Source organism: Pinus tabuliformis, chromosome 6 (genome assembly GCF_031772625.1).
Source record: "Pinus tabuliformis cultivar Carrire ecotype Pingquan chromosome 6, CPIR1, whole genome shotgun sequence".
NCBI lineage: Eukaryota > Viridiplantae > Streptophyta > Pinopsida > Pinales > Pinaceae > Pinus > Pinus tabuliformis.
The window spans coordinates 1,713,131,022-1,713,150,689 of record NC_142292.1 but is presented as its reverse complement, the minus strand read 5'-3'; the positions used below and the strand labels follow the sequence as shown (position 1 = coordinate 1,713,150,689).

General features: G+C 40.9%; 1 pseudogene; it reads right to left on the bottom strand.

Moving 5' to 3' along the window:
- LOC149265607 (monocopper oxidase-like protein SKU5) overlaps positions 1 to 11,029 on the bottom strand; it is a 31,675-nt pseudogene extending 20,646 nt beyond the window's left edge.
- Positions 11,030 to 19,668: the final 8,639 nt, after the last annotated feature.

Sequence of the window (19,668 nt, the reverse complement as noted above, 5' to 3'; positions counted from 1 at the left end):
TCTACCAATTTCCCTTCTGTTTGTACCAGCTGTTTGTGTAGTGTTAGCAGCATGGCTGCTACATCCTGGTCCTTCCTCTGCTGAGCAACCTCTTCTGTTTGAGGGTGAAGGGTTGCTGGAATTTTTACCATCTTTCTCAAAGTTTCTATATCTGCATCTCTTTCCTTTAGCAGTGCTTGTACAGCTTTGGGATCCTTTGGGTCATGCCCAAGCTCTATAATAATATCTTCCAAAGACCTGATCCTGTTGTCTTTGGCCTGAGAGGATGCCTTCTCCAACTCAAGTTGGGCAGTTGTATTATGCAGACTGTTTTGTAATTTGTGCACAAGGAAGGTCTTGTCTGCAAGAGTTGAATAAACCATCTCACCTATTTGCTTGTGAAGCTCTATCTGGTCCATTGGGTGGATGTCTTTTGCAAGTACTTCAAGATTAGTTCTTATATAATCTGCAGCTGACTGTGGCTACAGCATAGTAGGCATGAAATGACTCATAGTCATTTTCCCCTCTGTTATGTCATATGTTGACATAAGCCTCTGCTGGTTTGTAGGGGCCATTTTAAGCAAGTGATTGTACAGCTGGAGCCTGACTGGCTCATTTCTCTTCTTGATGTCAATAAACTACTGCTTTATGCCTGATTCAGCTCTCCTTTGCTGGCTTGAGGAGCTGACCTCTCCTCCAATTGTTCTTTCTTGTTCCTGTTGAAAGGAACTAGCAGATGCCTCCATACTAGGGGGGCCCATACCAAAGGATTGCCCAATAGGCATCTCTTCTTCGGAAAGGGGATTTAATCTCTGCCTTTTCTCCCCTTGATTTGTTGATGTGGTGAGGGGAGTTTCCTGCTCTCTATCCCTCTTCCTGCTTCTTTCTTCATTTAGTGGAGTTTGGAGCACCGAGGCCTCCACTATCGTTTCCTGCCTAGGAGGCACATTTTCTTGAGCCTGCTGCTCTGTAGATATGGGAGCTTTAGCCATTTCTTCTTGTTGTTTGGGCTGCTCCTTCTGCTGTTCTGCTCTAGGGGGTGGCTGCTCCTGTTCCATCTCTTTTTCTTTACCTTTGCTGACTACCTGAGGAGTAGTTTGAGCTTTTTGCTGGGGAGCTGTAGAAGACGAGGCAGCTGCTCCAAGTTGAGTATGATAAGAAGAAGAAACCTGTCCACAATGTTCCAAGTCAGCTTCCTTCTCAAGTTTCTTTGCTTCTCTTTGTGCTATTTCTTCTCTAGTACTTGCCTCTTCTAGAGTGCCCTCTTTCCATCTTAACAGATTTTCATATTTTTCAATATGAGGCAACCTGACATGATCATAACTAGCCATCTTATATTTGACCCTTCTAAGACTAATGAAGTGATTGGGGTCATAGGGTGACCAGAGGAAACTGGTTTGCAATTGGAGGCCCTCTAGGATCTTATCTGCTTCTTTCCATCCTTCTTCCCTTTTATTATAAAGAAATGGGCCTAGCTGGTTTCTGACTTTGAGTTGTACCTTCTTGTTTTTGCTGTGGAAATGGACCATGTCTGCATTTCCAAATTGCCTGAAATATTCTAAGGCAAAGAGTCTCATAGGGACATATCTTGGCAGCCTATATGGGGCTAATTCACAGCCATATATTCTGATCACTGTATGGTTTTGGTAAAAGTACCAATCCCCAATGCTGTAAGCCTTTGAGAGCTGGAGAATCCTTTGCATCTCATTTGTTAATCTTGGAGGAGGGGTACCCAATAGCAAGGACATAGCTAGATGGATAAAGAGGTCTATGAATTCACAGTAGCTGTATGGTGAATAAGGTGTGTGATGAAAGACTGAAGTCCAAAATACCACAGACCTTGGGTTTCCCTGAGCATCAAACTTCTTGAGAGAAATAGGGAAGCCATCAGGTTGATAAAATAGGAACAAGTGATAGATGTATGAAGTGTATCTAAACACCTTTTCCCTCTCTAGATTCATCAATTGCTCATGAATTTTATTGGCAATGTATGTAGCATAATCATAGTGCACAGAAGGAGGCATTCCAGGGGAGAAGATAGACATCATTGCCAGAATGGTTTCATCAGCATCCTCAGCTGATCTGTAACCCAGGACATAACTGATCAAATCCACAAGCAACTTGCCCAACTCATTGAAATATACATTTCCTATAGGAGGGGTCCTCACAGTTTGAGAGCCTGATTCAATGAATAGTTGATTAATCTTTATGATTTGGGCACTAGACAACTTGCCTCCTTTCTTTAGCAAGTCCATCATGGAAAGAGGAGTCAATGGCTTTGTAGTGTGAAAGTGCAGCATTTGATTTATAGCCTCAGGGGTGACATGGAACAAGACTGAACCTGAGGAATTGAGGACAGCTCTTTGACATGGGTCATAGTTGGCACTGCATCTATGAATTAAATCTGGAAGGACATTGACTTGAGGAAGGTTATAAATGGGCAAATTGGAGTCCCAAATCCCTAGAATATCAGTTCCACTGAGGTGCTTGGCCTTCAGCTCATTGAGTACATGAATATTATATTTGGTGTCCATTGAGAGTGTTTCTGTCATCTGGTAATCTCTATCACCCAGGGCCTGCCATTCTAGCTCTCTGTGTGGGGCATTCAAGGGTGGAATGTTCAATGCTACTGGTGTTTCCATGGTCCACTAACACTTGGAAATGGATTTGAACTTGATTTTCTGGGCACAGCAACACAGGGCAGTGAATTTTGCAAGAGCAGGGCGATTTGCAGAGGAAAACAGGCTGAATTATGGTGAAAATAAGTTAAAATGCTCCTGAAAGAGGTTCAATGAGCAAATGCTGGGACTTAAGAGCTGTTTTCCCGGTGAATTTGTGCAGCAGAGGTTTCAGTTTGCGACTGCACAAACAGGCTGTAAATTTGTGAAAATTCAGCTCAATGGGGACTTCTGTAGGTAAATTCGGTCTTATAGTTGGAGATAAATGGTGGTCACCGAGAATTTGCAGGTAATTACAGTGTTGACCTCTCTTTTCTCACTTGTGTTGGTGAATTTATGCAAAAAACCAGGCGCGGAGGAGAAACTTGGATAAATACCTGGTGCAGACGGCAAATGGTGGCAATGTAGGTGAATTGAGGGCGCCCACGGTCTCTAAAATCGATTTCTGCAGGTTGGCGGCGAGAACGTCGTAAATTACATGCAGAGAGCTCAATAGTTCTTTTGGTGAAAATATGAGAAAAACGCGAATTTTGGCGAAAATATGGACATTTTGGGCTTTTGGCGCGTTTTTTGGATGACGTCAGCATGACGTCATCGGGTGGGGTCGGGTACGGAAGGGTGACGTGGTGGCCTGTGAGTGGTCCACGGGGACTGATGAGGTGGCGGACAGGTCGGAGCGATGGCGGGCCGGGCGCTGACGCGACACCGACTTGGCATGACGTGGGCATGGCGTGGGCGGGCGGTAAACCAAAGCGGTAAGCGGTAATTTCGGACCGCTTATTGTACGGGGGTGGTATTGGCAGGCGGCCTCCCGATATAACCTGGGAGCGACGCGTGGCACTGCCCTGACGTCACCCTCTGACACTTTTCGGGTGCTATAGTCCAGACATCGGGGGCGGCCCGATATTGATATGGGCCGTCGGATGGGAAAGCCCAGATCCGACGGTCGACGGGAAACCAATGTAATAGGACGATACAGCGGGACCGGCGGCATTTTTTAATAATTTCTTTTGTTTTTTGTGAAAAGCGCGCTTTAATCAAAACTTTGGGTAAGGGGAAAAAGTGGGTTTATTGGTGTTTATTGCAAATAGCGCGGGTTAGACATCATAGTGGGTTTTTCAATGTTTTGTGGGTGAAAATGGGTTTATTGGCATTAACTCACAAAAATGGGGTTAGGGCTATAAATCAAGCGGATCTTGATTTAATCCCAAAACATTATATTAGAGTTGTCTTGCCTTAGCGCTTTGAGTTCTTTGTATTGCAACCCTTTAGGACTATTAGGCTATATTGCCTAGGGGAAGGGAATATACTTATTTTTTGGGGTTTTTATACACAATGATGCTATAGTAATAGGGAGAGGGGAACATAGGGAGTTAAGTATAGATAGAGTTAGTAGTTAGTTTTGGAGGGGAATGTGAATGGGAAGTGATAGATACTAAGTTTTTAGGAAACAAACTTAGTTAGGGAGTAGATCAAAATGAAAAGAATTTTACACAGGAAATGTGGCTCTTTATGCAACATGGATCAATCCATGAGTTTGATTTATCTCATGAGCAAAGGTGGTATTGGGATGTTAGCAAGGAATGTGATGGGGGATGATTGGGAAGTTAGACATGCTTCATTTTGCTGCTACAAAACTACTGAATAGGAAGATCTGCACTGACACCATGTTTTTCCTTTGCTTAGGCCAGTGAAATGTCATAAATCATGCTTCTGCAACCCCATCTACCTACCCATTCTATTGCCTAGCATTTTTTGTTACTTCAAGGAGGGTGCACTTAGACTTGCAAACCCTCATGTGCCTTTTCTTTTCCTTTGGCTTTTTCCTTTTGATTTTCTATCTAAGGCTAGCCTTATTACTTCCAAGGCCCCAGATTAAACAGTTGGGAACCTTCATTCTCTACCTAACTACTTTATCTGCCAAGATTGAACAGTTTGGACAGATTTCTTTCTCTAATCTACAACAAACAATTGAAACATGGCATGACCCAGCTTAGACTGTTGGATCACCCATTCAGAAGTAGGACAGCATCAACCAACTGCAGATAGGTGTTTTCCACACAAATATGAGATCTTTGCATCACCAAAGTAGATCATATTGGCACTTCCCCTGCCAATCATGAAAAATGAAACCTATTGGTATAGGTAGCTAACAGTGGCTCCACTTGGGGATGGTTTTTCTACTTGAAAGACCAAGAACAGCAGGTCAGACTGCCTTGGCTTTTGACTTCTTCTCAAAACTTGAAAACTTCCTCTTTGGACTTCAAAACTGGAATCTGCCACCATTGTGGAACTTCTGAAATAAAAGCCTATTTCTGCTTATTCACAAAACTTCTTAAACTGAACTATTCATATGCTGGAAGAAAAACTATATACAACTGATAATGTACAGGGCAGAGCCATGCTATATACATGGAAAGTAGTCAAAATAATGCTTTAACATCCGGCCATTTACAGGGCCCTCTTCAGCTTCAGTGCCATCCAAATTTTTCAAGAAATAAGTGTTATTTCCTTGTAGTGCTTGAATAACAAAAGGCCCCCTCCAAAGGGAGTCAAATTTGCCATGCTTACCCTTGTCTTCTCTTCTTGAATCCCATTTAAGCACTTTATCCCCAATGAAGAAATCTTCAGCCTTGGTTCTTCTATCAAAGGCTTTCTTCAGCTTCTCTTGTAGGACTTGGACTCTGCTATACACTTGATCTCTGGTTTGCTGCAAACATATAATCTGGTTTATTCTTCTTTGTATGTCATTTGGTTCAGCTTGACTTTCTTGAAGTAGCTTCATGACAGGGACCCCCAATGATGAAGGGAATTTGGCTTCCATTCCATAAACCAACTCATATGGGCTGACCCCTATAGATCTTTTGGTTGTTAGCCTGTCTGCCCACAAGGCATTTACAAGCTTCTTGTGCCAATTTTTCTTATTCTCTTCTAGTACTTTCTTAATGATGTTGATAAGACTTTTGTTAGATGATTCAGCTAAGCCATTGCCTTGAGGGTAATATGCAGTAGAATGGCCCAAAGTAATGTGGAATTTGTGGCAATAGTTCACCATCTTCTTGGATCTAAAAGCAGCAGCATTGTCTGTTATAATCTTGTCAGGACAACCAAATCTAGAAAGAATATTGGTTTCAAGGAACTGAATGATAGTAGAATCATTTGCTTGTCTACATGGAACAACCTCAATCCATTTAGTAAAGTAATCTGTGGCTGTTAGAATCCATCTATGTTGGCCTGAGGATGAAGGATGAATTTCCCCGATGAAGTCCAAGCCCCATTGTTGAAAGGGCCTTTCTGTTGCAATAGGCTTTAAGGGAAGTGGTAGTAACTTTCTTTTTCCCTCAAACACCTGACATTTGTGACATGAAGTGGTAAATTTTTTAACATCAGAGAAGACAGTGGGCCAATAGTAACCTGCCCTTAATATCTTATCCACAATGGACTTCCAGTACAAATGCCCACCACAATCACCTGCATGGAATTCTTTCATAACATTGTTAGTCTCATCCATATTCAAATAGTTCAGCAGTATACCTTCATGATTTTTCCATAGTAAATTACCATTTATAACACAAAATCTTGAAGCTTTCATTTTTAAAAATCTAGATTTGGTTCTAGACAATCCTGGGGGAGCACACAGGTTTTGCAATATATAACAGATATCAGAATACCACAGGGATTGTTCAAAGGCTGCATTGATCTTTGGAGTCGCCAGCTCCGGTTCATTGTCCAGTTGGTTAATGTCCAAGGCTTGGAAGTTTGTTTCAGACATTAATTTAGCCAAACCTTGCCCTTTTATCAGTTTTGTAGGTCTTATTTCAATGTCAAATTCTAAAATACTAGCAATCCATTTTCCTCTTCTTCCCTCTAAGTTTTCTTGAGTTAGTATGTCTTTCACAATGGGATTTGGTACATAAGCAATAACATGGGAGTATAGGATGTAGATCCTAAAGTCTTTGATGGCTTTGACCAAAGCATAAGCTTGCTTTTCCATGATCTGATATTTCAGAGGTGCATCTCTAAGAGCTCTGCTAAAGAAAGCAATAGGTTTTTCATTCCCTTGATCATCCTTCTGCAATAAGACAGTAGCAATGGTATGCTGGGAGGCAAAAGAGAAAATGATAAATTCTCTGTCAAATTGAGGATTTGTTAAGACTGGGGTTTGGGTAAGGGCCAATTTAATACCTTCAAAAGCTTGATTTGCTTCTACTGTCCACTTTACTTTTGAATCCTTCTTTAGCATGTTGTTTAGTAATCTGATCAATTCTGCTAAGTTTGGGATAAATCTCCTTAAAAAGTTGATCTTTCCCAAGAAGGCTTGTAATTCTTTAATGTTTCTTGGATGGGGCATTTGCAAGATGGCCTGTATTCTGTCTGGGTCAATTCTAATGCCATCCTTTGAAATGATATGACCTAATAGCTTACCTTCTTCCCAAGAAGGCTTGTAATTCTTTAATGTTTCTTGGATGGGGCATTTGCAAGATGGCCTGTATTATGTCTGGGTCAATTCTAATGCCATCCTTTGAAATGATATGACCTAATAGCTTACCTTCTTCCAAACCAAATAGAGACTTCTTGGGATTTAAGGAGATCCCATATTTCCTACATGTTATGAATATTTGTCTCAAATGTTTTAAATGTTCTTGGTCAGACTTTGAGAAAGGTGTAAGGTCATCTAAGTAAATAACAAGGAACTCATGAATCTCTTTAGCAAAAGCAATATCCATTGCTCTCTAAAATGTAGCTCCTGCATTTTTCAATCCAAAAGGCATTTTAACATATTTGAAAGTTCCCCATGGGGTTCTGAAAGCTGTTTTATCTTGATCATCAGGGTGGACTAGGATCTTATTGAAACCTCAAAATCCATCAAGTAATGAGATTCTTGAAGCCCCCACCACTCTTTGGAGAATGTGATCCATTTTTGGTAAGGGGTAATTGTCTTTAAGGGACACCTGATTCAAATTTCTTAGATCGACACAAAGCCTAATCTCCCCAATTTTCTTTCTTGTGGGGACCAAGTTTGAAATCTAGTCTGAAAACCTGATTGGTGCTATGATACCAGCTTTAAACATTTTTTGTACCTCTTTCTCGATTGAAGGGAGGAGCATAGGATTGATTCTTCTCAATTTTTGCTTGAATGGCTTTTGATTGGGCTTGAGAGGGATAGTGTGTTGAATAACAGAGGTGTCATAGGATTTCAAATCCTCATAACTCTATGCAAAAACATCTTGGAACTCTTTAAAGAGGTCAATGTATTTAGGCTTCTGGTCAGGAGGTAAAGAGGCAGACAATTTTATTATCTTGGGTTTTTCAATAGTTCCAATGTTGCATTCTTCAATGGCAACATTAAGGGGTTGCATTTTTGGTTTTCTAGGAACATCATTTGAGTCAAAAATGTCCTCCAATGGAGTTAGGCCTGTTGGTAGAAAGTTATCCTTTAGCTCTATGATTTCAGCCTTTGTACCAGCTACTTCATCAAAATGTAATTGTTCAAGTTCTTGTATTTTTTCCTTGTCAAAGTTTGTTGGACAAAGTATTTGATTTGCTGTTTTGGGTGATATTGCTGTTTGGTCCTGTTCACTCAATGGCTGTGTGTCTTTCACAGAATCAACATCAATGTTCAAGCTTGAAAATTCATGCTGCAAGGTTAAGAAACTGTTTATTTGTGTGTCATCCTCAAATACTTGCCAATATTTAATATTGTTTGGGACAGAAGGTCTGTGTTTTATCTCAGCTGTAAAATAATGGTTGGGTTCAAAAGGCAATTTGCATGTACTGGAAAATGTAGCCAAACTGTGTGCATGAAGGTTGTGGGTCCTCGGTATTTTGGTCATCTGAAATTTAGTGAAAGCCTTCAGTATTTCAAGAGTAGCAGACCTATATGATATTAGTCTTTTGTCATTGGTAACAAAATTACCATTCACTTGTTGGATAATAAGGTCTGAATCTCCCATGATTGAAACTTTTGTGGCCTGAAATGATCTTACCAGTTTGAGGCCTAGCAGAAGAGCCTCATACTCTGCCATATTATTAGTACATCTGAAATTAAGCCTATAGGCTCGACCTTGTGCATGATTGCTTTGTTTGTTATGAATCCACACTCCAGCTCCTGCCCCTAATTTGTTGACTGATCCATCAAACTCAAGAAACCATAGGATATCTTGATTTAGGGGATTTTCAACGTTTTCTCCATGAATTGGGATTATAAGTTGGAGTTTTTGTCTTTCACTTGGTTTGCCTTCTAGAACAGTTTCATCACTTGATTGCACAACCTTGATTTCTTGGGAACATGATTGCTCACTCATATTCAGATCTTGTTCAAGTATGACAGCTTTGTTATCACTCATTGGGCTTATATCATCATTAAACAGAATGAAGGAATCCATGTCTAAATGGACTGCATAAATAGGGAAATTTTGAGGTTTTTCTTCACTGCTCACCATGTATTTCATGAGTGACTCTCTGTATAGCCTCTTGGGTTGCCCAAAGACAGAGATGGTGGCATATGACATGTCTAATTGCAGGGAACCTTGGAGTTTAGCCCCCCATGATCTTGATAACAGCATTCCATACTTGGGTGGGATATCAGCAACTACAACGTCCATTAAGATTGTTTTATTTGGGTACTGGACTAGGGACACACATAGATCTTTTATCAAGCCTAAACACTTAACTTGGCTGGAGTCAAATGAAAATAGGTCCTTATATGGTCTTGTAACATCTAGATTCAACCTCTTCATGACTGATTTGGGCATCAGGTTATGAGAGGCGCCTGAGTCAAACATTGCATTGTGTAATATCTTATCATGAACATGCAAGCTGACATAAAAAGGTAGTATTCCTGTAACTGCTATCTTTCCATCAACCTCTGGACCGAAAAGTAGTTCTGGGGTGTCATCCAATAAATTGACATCATCTTTATTATGAGTAAGTTTAAGGGACTTCTTGATTTGTTGCTTGTAAATGTTATGCTTGGCTAGCTCTGAAAGAGGAATGGCTATCTTCAATTTTCCAATTTCAGCTTCTAAGTCAAAAGGTCTTTCAGATTGGGTCTTGGTGTTCTAGTTAACAACCCTTTCTCTCTCAATTGAATTCTTATAGTTTTCTTCTTGATTCTCATTTTGATCTTGAGGCTTGTCCTTTTTGCTCATCTTTTGGAAAGTGCTGCTTGGATTGTGCTGTAAAGGAGGTGTAGCCCTTGGTTCTTGATTTGAGGGAAATGGTTCTGTTACCTTTTCAACTATTACTTCATTTGTAATTGAATCAGTTTTGTTAACAGGCTCTGTGACAATAGCTTTCTTAGGCTGCAGGTTATCCTTTGTTTTCTCAGGCTGTGGCACATTTATAGTTCTGCTTCTCAATTTGTATTGTTTATGAACTTCAAAAACAGCTGTGTCATAGCCTTGTTTGAAATCAAATGATTCACCTGATCTAATTTGGAACTGGCTTATGTCTTCGTCTTCATGATCTTCTTGACTCAGAAAAACTTGTTGATCATCGTTCAGGCCCATCAAATTGATGTTGGTATCATCTATCTGCTCATTAGAAGTAGATGCTTCAGCATAGTTTTCTTGGAACGGAGGCCTAACCTCTGTTTCAGTGCTGGCCTTGCCAACATTAGGATTTTGGTTTCTTCTAAAATTGGGATTCCTGATAGGGTTATTCTGTGGTGCTTCCCATGATGACTTCCTCTCAACTGATTCTACTTTGTCACCTAATCTATGCATACCAGTGATTATTGCATCTAATTTTTGATCCGAACCTGAAGGCTCTTCTTTGAAGGTAGTCTTTCTTTCAGTTCTAGTCCTATTTCTCCTAGCTATCAGGTTGGCTTCTACACTCACTGCTATGTCTTGCATTTCAGCTAAAGTTCGGGGAGCTCTTTCTCTTAATTGGTATGCCATATCTGAATCAAACCCATCAGGAAAGGTGTATAGAGCTAGGTCAGGTGGGGGTTTGAGATTTTGGGGAATAACATTGTAGATATTGTTAAACCGAGCACAATAGTCCAAGACAGTTTCTTGGGGACCTCTTTTGATAGTATTGTATTCAGATAAAATGTGAAGTGGATCCTTTTTCTTCTCCCATCTGTTGATAAAGGTTTGATATAGGGCTTCAGGGTCAGCTATGGAGTTTGCTGGGAGTGACCTAAACCATGATCTTACATCTCCTGTTAGGCTTTGCACAAAAATTTTCATTCTAACCCCATCATCATCTATCTCATAATTTTCAAAGTAGTCCTGCATTTTCTTAGTATGTTGAAGGGCTGGGTAAGAGCCAGCACCATCAAAATATGAAATCTTGCTTTGGTAATCTTGAGGCATAGGCCCTGGATTGGCAGGTAACTACAGTGGAGCATACCTATTAGCCATGTTTGGTGGGACAATAGGGATAACAGGAACGAATGGGACAAGTGGAGGAAAGGGGATGAGAGGGGTATGTGTAGTTGATGGAGTGGCTGAAATGATACCTTGTGAAGTGGATGAAGAACTAGGAGGTTGTCGGACAGTGGTGTGAGGATGTGGAGAAACCTTAGCAGGGGTTGGAATGTCAGTTTGAAGACCTGCTTCAGAACTCGAGTCTGATAGAGTCCCTTCTGATTTATGTCTCTTGAGGATTCTTGAAATCAAGTTTGGATTTTCGAATTCAGGTGATGGATCAGGATCTGGGTTTGACCTTGTGTAGCGAGTTTTCTTCTTAGGAGCCAGTTTCTGTGATTTTCTTTAGGAGAAATTTCTAAGAGATAGTGATGTTTGACAAGGACTGATCAGGCATAGCACAACTGTATGGCACTTAAGACTGAATAAAGATTGACTGAGGCAGCTTTTATACACTCCTACAAATGCAAAGCAGAGGCAGTTTCTAAAGCTATCTGGCTGTCAGTCAGGCTTTATCTACAGTATTAAGAATCAGACAGGGGGTTACAAAGTTCATTCATTCCCCAGTGGAGTCACCATTTATGTTAACACCCAGGTTGTTCCCTTTGACTCCTGAGGGAATACGGCCGGGGTAACCACTAACCAAGCTTTGGATTACAGGTTCTAGCCAACCTGTAATCATATAGGGCTCTCTCTTTTAGTTTTTAACTTTGTTCTTGAGGATCTTAGGCTAGTTATGAGGTGAGGGTTTGTTTTAAAATTTTGGTTGAGTGATGTCTTTCAGTATATAAGATGAGATCTTCAGACAGTTTCATTCCATTGGGCAATGGAGTCTGTGATTATGGGTTGTTTGAGGTATTGAGTAAGATTGCTTAGAACTGCAGGGCCATTTAGATATGTCATGAAACAAACTTAAAATTATGATGATGAAATATGATTAGCCAGTGAAAGCCAATTAAGAGTTTTTCCACTAAGCTGGTGATGTGAGAAAGAGATATATCACCCAGGAGTAGATTTGAATTCCTGAATAATAGTCACTGTGAAGTTTTAGTCTGAAGGTGAAGCAGTTAAGAATTACACTTTCATAACTAATACTTAGAGGAAAATAGTCATAACAGCATAGATTGAGTTCAGGGTATTTAATGAACAAATCCTGAAACTATTCTTTTTCTGTGCTATTAAACTGTGAAATATAGAGCATGAACGGATTATGAAAGAATGAAATACATAACAAAAGAGTTCAAGAAATCTTATTGTGCCATGAAATACACAGGAATCCTGTAGCAGTAAGCCATCACAACGCAACACATCAAACAACTCAGAACTTTGGAAATTCCATTAGCTCTCTATATTAAAACTCTGAAATTTACAGCATAGGTTCTTTTGAAGAGAAAATCAACAACCCCAACAAGCTTATGCGAGGGGATATATATACAATTGGTTTTTACAAAATATCTGAACACTGAGTCATTTGCTTAATAAATGCGTTCACCAACTTTCAGAATAGCAGATAAGAGAGTTATTGCTATTCTAAATATACAATGAATACCCTTCAGTTCTGTCAGAAGTCTTTTTGACTTTTGGAGGCCACTGAGTCGGTTGAGCGTTCTGCATTAATTCTGAATGATATGCCTTTAATTTTCTGTCGTGTTGTAGCTTTCTCGGCCTTGTCATCTGTACCTGTCAGTGTTGCTTTAGTGGCCGAATCTGTCTGCTGAGTTGGCTCTGTCCACTCTTCTCCAGTCATACTGAATGCATCAATTTTTCTGAACATGATGACTTATATTTTGATGAAAAAACTTGATGAAGACCTGTTTGTTCACAGCAATGTCTGTATCATGCTGGTCCACCATTCCTGTGTAGGCAACTGATGTCTCAAAATTGTGCCTAATGTTTCATCTGCCTCAGTATATTTGAAGTAATTAGGAGGCACTCCAAACAGATGCCTAATTTCATTCATGATAAAAAACAAATTTTCTATTTTCTCATAGAGGCTCTGGCCAGATGCAGGCCCTGTTTCCTCTAGGATACTTGATCCTGCATTGATCTGATTTGTGGCAAATGTATTCACCCTTTTTGCATAGTTATCATGGGACAGCAACCTACCTACACTGTTTAGTAGGCTGGGAAGGCCTCTGCTATGCAATGCTGTGAATTTATCTGTGAACTAGTTTACCTCTGTTTGCATTTCCTGGCACCTTCTATCCAATGTCTGCACCAGATTTCTCAAAGTGAGGACCCTCTTTATCAGTAAGATGGTGTCAGTTCTATTGGTGATTCCTATTGCTGCCAGCTGAGGGCCTGTGCAGATATTGAGGACATTGACCATTCTATTGGCTATCTCAGGCATAGTGCCTAGAGATGCCATTGCTCTTTGACTTTCCTGGTGTGCCCTGCCTATGAGATCCATGTGCTCATGAATGGTTTCTATGTATTGCCATTGATTTGTTATTGATTGGCCAATATTGGCCCACGGGACTTTCTTAATCTCAGCCACAACCTTGTCAAGAGAGAGCTCTCTCTCCAGCTCTTTTATCTTCTTCTCAACGGCTCTTACTTCCCTTGTTCTTTCAGCTACAGTTTGTTTTGATTTGTCATATTTTTCATTCACTGTGGCCAATTTCTCCTTGGCTTCATTCAGCTCTGCCATCTGGGCCTCTAGAACTTGAATCTCTTTCATCATCTTCTGCATGTCAACGCTTGGAGCCTGTTCTGATGTTGTTGCTGGTGCTGATGTTTTTGGACATGTTTCAGTTGTCTGTCCTGTGGGAGGATTGATACTTTGAGGGGGCTCCTCAAGGTTGATCACTAGCTGAGGGGGCTGAGATGTCTGGCATCCTTCTTTCTGCTGCAGGGCTGCCTGTAATGCAACCTCTGTTTCTACTAATTTCCCTTTTGTTTGTACTAGTTGTTTGTGTATTGTTAGCAGCATGGCTGCTACATCCTGGTCCTTCCTCTGCTGAGCAACCTCTTCTGTTTGAGGGTGAAGGGTTGCTGGAATTTTTACCATCTTTCTCAAAGCTGCTATATCTGCATCTCTTTCCTTTAGCAGTGCTTGTACAGCTTTGGGATCCTTTGGGTCATGCCCAAGCTCTATAATAATATCTTCCAAAGACCTGATCCTGTTGTCTTTGGCCTGAGAGGATGCCTTCTCCAACTCAAGTTGGGCAGTTGTATTATGCAGACTGTTTTGTAATTTGTGCGCAAGGAAGGTCTTGTCTGCAAGAGTTGAATAAACCATCTCACCCGTTTGCTTGTGAAGCTCTATCTGGTCCATTGGGTGGATGTCTTTTGCAAGTACTTCAAGATTAGTTCTTATATAATCTGCAGCTGACTGTGGCTGCAGCATAGTAGGCATGAAATGACTCATAGTCATTTTCCCCTCTGTTATGTCATATGCTGACATAAGCCTCTGCTGGTTTGTAGGGGCCATTTTAAGCAAGTGATTGTACAGCTGGAGCCTGACTGGCTCATTTCTCTTCTTGATGTCAATAAACTGCTGCTTTATGCCTGATTCAGCTCTCCTTTGCTGGCTTGAGGAGCTGACCTCTCCTCCAATTGTTCTTTCTTGTTCCTGTTGAAAGGAACTGGCAGATGCCTCCATACTAGGGGGGCCCATACCCAAGGATTGCCCAATAGGCATCTCTTCTTCAGAAAGGGGATTTAATCTCTGCCTTTTCTCCCCTTGATTTGTTGATGTGGTGAGGGGAGTTTCCTGCTCTCTATCCCTCTTCCTGCTTCTTTCTTCATTTAGTGGAGTTTGGAGCACCGAGGCCTCCACTATCGTTTCCTGCCTAGGAGGCACATTTTCTTGAGCCTGCTGCTCTGTAGATATGGGAGCTTCAGCCATTTCTTCTTGCTGTTTGGGCTGCTCCTTCTATTGTTCTGCTCTAGGGGGTGGCTGCTCCTGTTCCATCTCTTTTTCTTTACCTTTGTTGACTACCTGAGGAGTAGTTTGAGCTTTTTACTGGGGAGCTGTAGAAGATGAGGCAGCTGCTCGAAGTTGAGTATGATAAGAAGAAGAAACCTGTCCACAATGTTACAAGTCAGCTTCCGTCTCAAGTTTCTTTGCTTCTCTTTGTGCTATTTCTTCTCTAGTACTTGCCTCTTCTAGAGTGCCCTCTTTCCATCTTAATAGATTCGCATATTTTTCAATATGAGGCAACCTGACATGATCATAACTAGCCATCTTATATTTGACCCTTCTAAGACTAATGAAGTGATTGGGGTCATAGGGTGACCAGAGGAAACTGGTTTGCAATTGGAGGCCCTCTAGGATCTTATCTGCTTCTTTCCATCCTTCTTCCCTTTTATTATAAAGAAATGGGCCTAGCTGGTTTCTGATTTTGAGTTGTACCTTCTTGTTTTTGCTGTGGAAATGGACCATGTCTGCATTTCCAAATTGCCTGAAATATTCTAAGGCAAAGAGTCTCATAGGGACATATCTTGGCAGCCTATATGGGGCTAATTCACAGCCATATATTCTGATCACTGTATGGTTTTGGTAAAAGTACCAATCCCCAATGCTGTAGGCCTTTGAGAGCTGGAGAATCCTTTGCATCTCATTTGTTAATCTTGGAGGAGGGGTACCCAATAGCAAGGACATAGCTGGATGGATAAAGAGGTCTATGAATTCACAGTAGCTGTATGGTGAATAAGATGTGTGATGAAAGACTGAAGTCCAAAATACCACAGACCTTGGGTTTCCCTGAGCATCAAACTTCTTGAGAGAAATAGGGAAGCCATCAGGTTGATAAAATAGGAACAAGTGATAGATGTATGAAGTGTATCTAAACACCTTTTCCCTCTCTAGATTCATCAATTGCTCATGAATTTTATTGGCAATGTATGCAGCATAATCATAGTGCACAGAAGGAGGCATTCCAGGGGAGAAGATAGACATCATTGCCAGAATGGTTTCATCAGCATCCTCAGCTGATCTGTAACCTAGGACATAACTGATCAAATCCACAAGCAACTTGCCCAACTCATTGAAATATACATTTCCTATAGGAGGGGTCCTCACAGTTTGAGAGCCTGATTCAATGAATAGTTGATTAATCTTTATGATTTGGGCACTAGACAGCTTGCCTCCTTTCTTTAGCAAGTCGATCATGGAAAGAGGAGTCAATGGCTTTGTAGTGTGAAAGTGCAGCATTTGATTTATAGCCTCAGGGGTGACATGGAACAACACTGAACCTGAGGAATTGAGGACAGCTCTTTGACATGGGTCATAGTTGGCACTGCATCTATGAATTAAATCTGGAAGGACATTGACTTGACGAAGGTTATAAATGGGCAAATTGGAGTCCCAAATCCCTACAATATCAGTTCCACTGAGGTGCTTGGCCTTCAGCTCATTGAGTACATGAATATTATATTTGGTGTCCATTGAGAGTGTTTCTGTCATCTGGTAATCTCTATCACCCAGGTCCTGCCATTCTAGCTCTCTGTGTGGGGCATTCAAGGGTGGAATGTTCAATGCTACTGGTGTTTCCATGGTCCACTAACACTTGGAAATGGATTTGAACTTGATTTTCTGGGCACAGCAACACAGGGCAGTGAATTTTGCAAGAGCAGGGCGATTTGTAGAGGAAAACAGGCTGAATTATGGTGAAAATAAGTTAAAATTCTCTTGAAAGAGGTTCAATGAGCAAATGCTGGGACTTAAGAGCTATTTTCCCGGTGAATTTGTGCAACAGCGGTTTCAGTTTGCGACTGCGCAAACAAGCTGTAAATTTGTGAAAATTCAGCTCAATGGGGACTTCTGTAGGTAAATTCGGTCTTATAGTTGGAGATAAATGGTGGTTAGCGAGAATTTGCAGGTAATTACAGTGTTGACCTCTCTTTTCTCACTTGTGTTGGTGAATTTATGCAAAAAACCAGACGCGGAGGAGAAACTTGGATAAATACCTGGTGCAGACGGCAAATGGTGGCAATGTAGGTGAATTGAGGGCGCCCACGGTCTCTAAAATCGATTTCTGCAGGTTGGAGGTGAGAACATCGTAAATTACATGCAGAGAGCTCAATAGTTCTTTTGGTGAAAATATGAGAAAAACGCGAATTTTGGCGAAAATATGGACATTTTGGGCTTTTGGCGCGTTTTTTGGATGACGTCATCGGGTGGGGTCGGGTACGGAAGGGTGACGTGGCGGCCTGTGAGTGGTCCACGGGGACTGATGAGGTGGCAGACAGGTCGGAGCGATGGCGGGCCGGGCGCTGACGCGACGCTGACTTGGCATGACGTGGGCATGGCGTGGGCGGGCGGTAAACCAAAGCGGTAAGCGGTAATTTCGGACCGCTTATTGTACGGGGGTGGTATTGGCAGGCGGCCTCCCGATATAACCTGGGAGCGACGCGTGGCACTGCCCTGACGTCACCCTCTGACACTTTTCGGGTGCTATAGTCCGGACATCGGGGGCGGCCCGATATTGATATGGGCCGTCGGATGGGAAAGCCCAAATCCGACGGTCGACGGGAAACCAATGTAATAGGACGATACGGCGGGACCGGCGGCATTTTTTAATAATTTCTTTTGTTTTTTGTGAAAAGCGCGCTTTAATCAAAACTTTGGGTAAGGGGCAAAAGTGGGTTTATTGGTGTTTATTGCAAATAGCGCGGGTTAGACATCATAGTGGGTTTTTCAATGTTTTGTGGGTGAAAATGGGTTTATTGGCATTAACTCACAAAAATGGGGTTAGGGCTATAAATCAAGCAGATCTTGATTTAATCCCAAAACATTATATTAGCGCTGTCTTGCCTTAGCGCTTTGAGTTCTTTGTATTGCAACCCTTTAGGACTATTAGGCTATATTGCCTAGGGGAAGGGAATATACTTATTTTTTGGGGTTTTTTATACACAATGATGCTATAGTAATAGGGAGAGGGGAACATAGGGAGTTAGGTATAGATAGAGTTAGTAGTTAGTTTTGGAGGGGAATGTGAATGGGAAGTGATAGATACTAAGTTTTTAGGAAACAAACTTAGTTAGGGAGTAGATCAAAATGAAAAGAATTTTACACAGGAAATGTGGCTCTTTATGCAACATGGATCAATCCATGAGTTTGATTTATCTCATGAGCAAAGGTGGTATTGGGATGTTAGCAAGGAATGTGATGGGGGATGATTGGGAAGTTAGACATGCTTCATTTTGCTGCTACAAAACTGCTGAATAGGAAGATCTGCACTGACACCATGTTTTTCCTTTGCTTAGGCCAGTGAAAGGTCATAAATCATGCTTCTGCAACCCCATCTACCTACCCATTCTATTGCCAAGCATTTTTTGTTACTTCAAGGAGGGTGCACTTAGACTTGCAAACCCTCATGTTCCTTTTCTTTTCCTTTGGCTTTTTCCTTTTGATTTTCTATCTAAGGCTAGCCTTATTACTTCCAAGGCCCCAGATTAAACAGTTGGGAACCTTCATTCTCTACCTAACTACTTTATCTGCCAAGATTAAACAGTTTGGACAGATTTCTTTCTCTAATCTACAACAAACAATTGAAACATGGCATGACCCAGCTTAGACTGTTGGATCACCCATTCAGAAGTAGGTCAACATCAACCAACTACAGATAGGTGTTTTCCACACAAATATGAGATCTTTGCATCACCAAAGTAGATCATATTGGCACTTCCCCTGCCAATCATGAAAAATGAAACCTATTGGTATAGGTAGCTAACAACGCTAAAAACCATGAATGTAACGTTGATCGTTGAAGACAATATGCCTTGTTTTAAAGTTTTTGAATTCCCATATTTAAGCTATGCTTTGCGCATTGGTCGTTTATATTGTGTAAATATTGTTGCGTTAATGGTATGTTGGAGGATGGTATTTGGCTCATATATAAGAAGAATGTGTGTTGAAATTCTTTGTTCATTGTGTGTTGCATGACTGTGCATACATATATTTGTTTTGTGCATTGGTTTTTGTCTTGAAGCCATTATATCCATTGGTTAATAGTGTTGAATGACATATTAAATTCCTTGCGACATTCTGTTGAATGTTGGATAAGTGTGTTGAGTTTTTTGAAAGGTTGTCATATATAATATATGATGGGTATACATAATTCATATATTAAGGTGCATTGATTTGGATAAAATACATATAGGTTATATATATTTGATGTATTTCAATTCATATCTATTTTATGAATGGATGATTTCCTAAGCTGGATGGTTTATATATAAAAGTAATGTCGATTTTATTGTAGATACATTTCATATTTTTATTACTATTAAGGGTGCAATTCAGAATTATATGATGCATTCACTCATCTCCATAGCGGGAGTAGTTCTCACTAGCAAAGAGAAGTCCCATGAGTCGTCTAGAAAGAGAAAGCACACATTGATTTTCAATGAGTTCTGGAAAGGAGTTTGTGAAGGAGAAGGAGGAAATCCTCCTAAGAAGCCCATGTCTGGCAAGGAGCTTTCCATATGGGAGAACAAGAAAAACAAGGCCTATGCGTTGATTGTAACATCAATCAATGAAGAGGTGAGTCATCATATTACGCCATTTACAAATGTTTTTGGTGCTTTAAAGAAGCTAGAAGTACAATTAATGCCAAAACTATTTAATTTAGAATTGAAGGATGATGATCCTCTTTCCTTAGCCTCTGAAATAACAACCATTATGC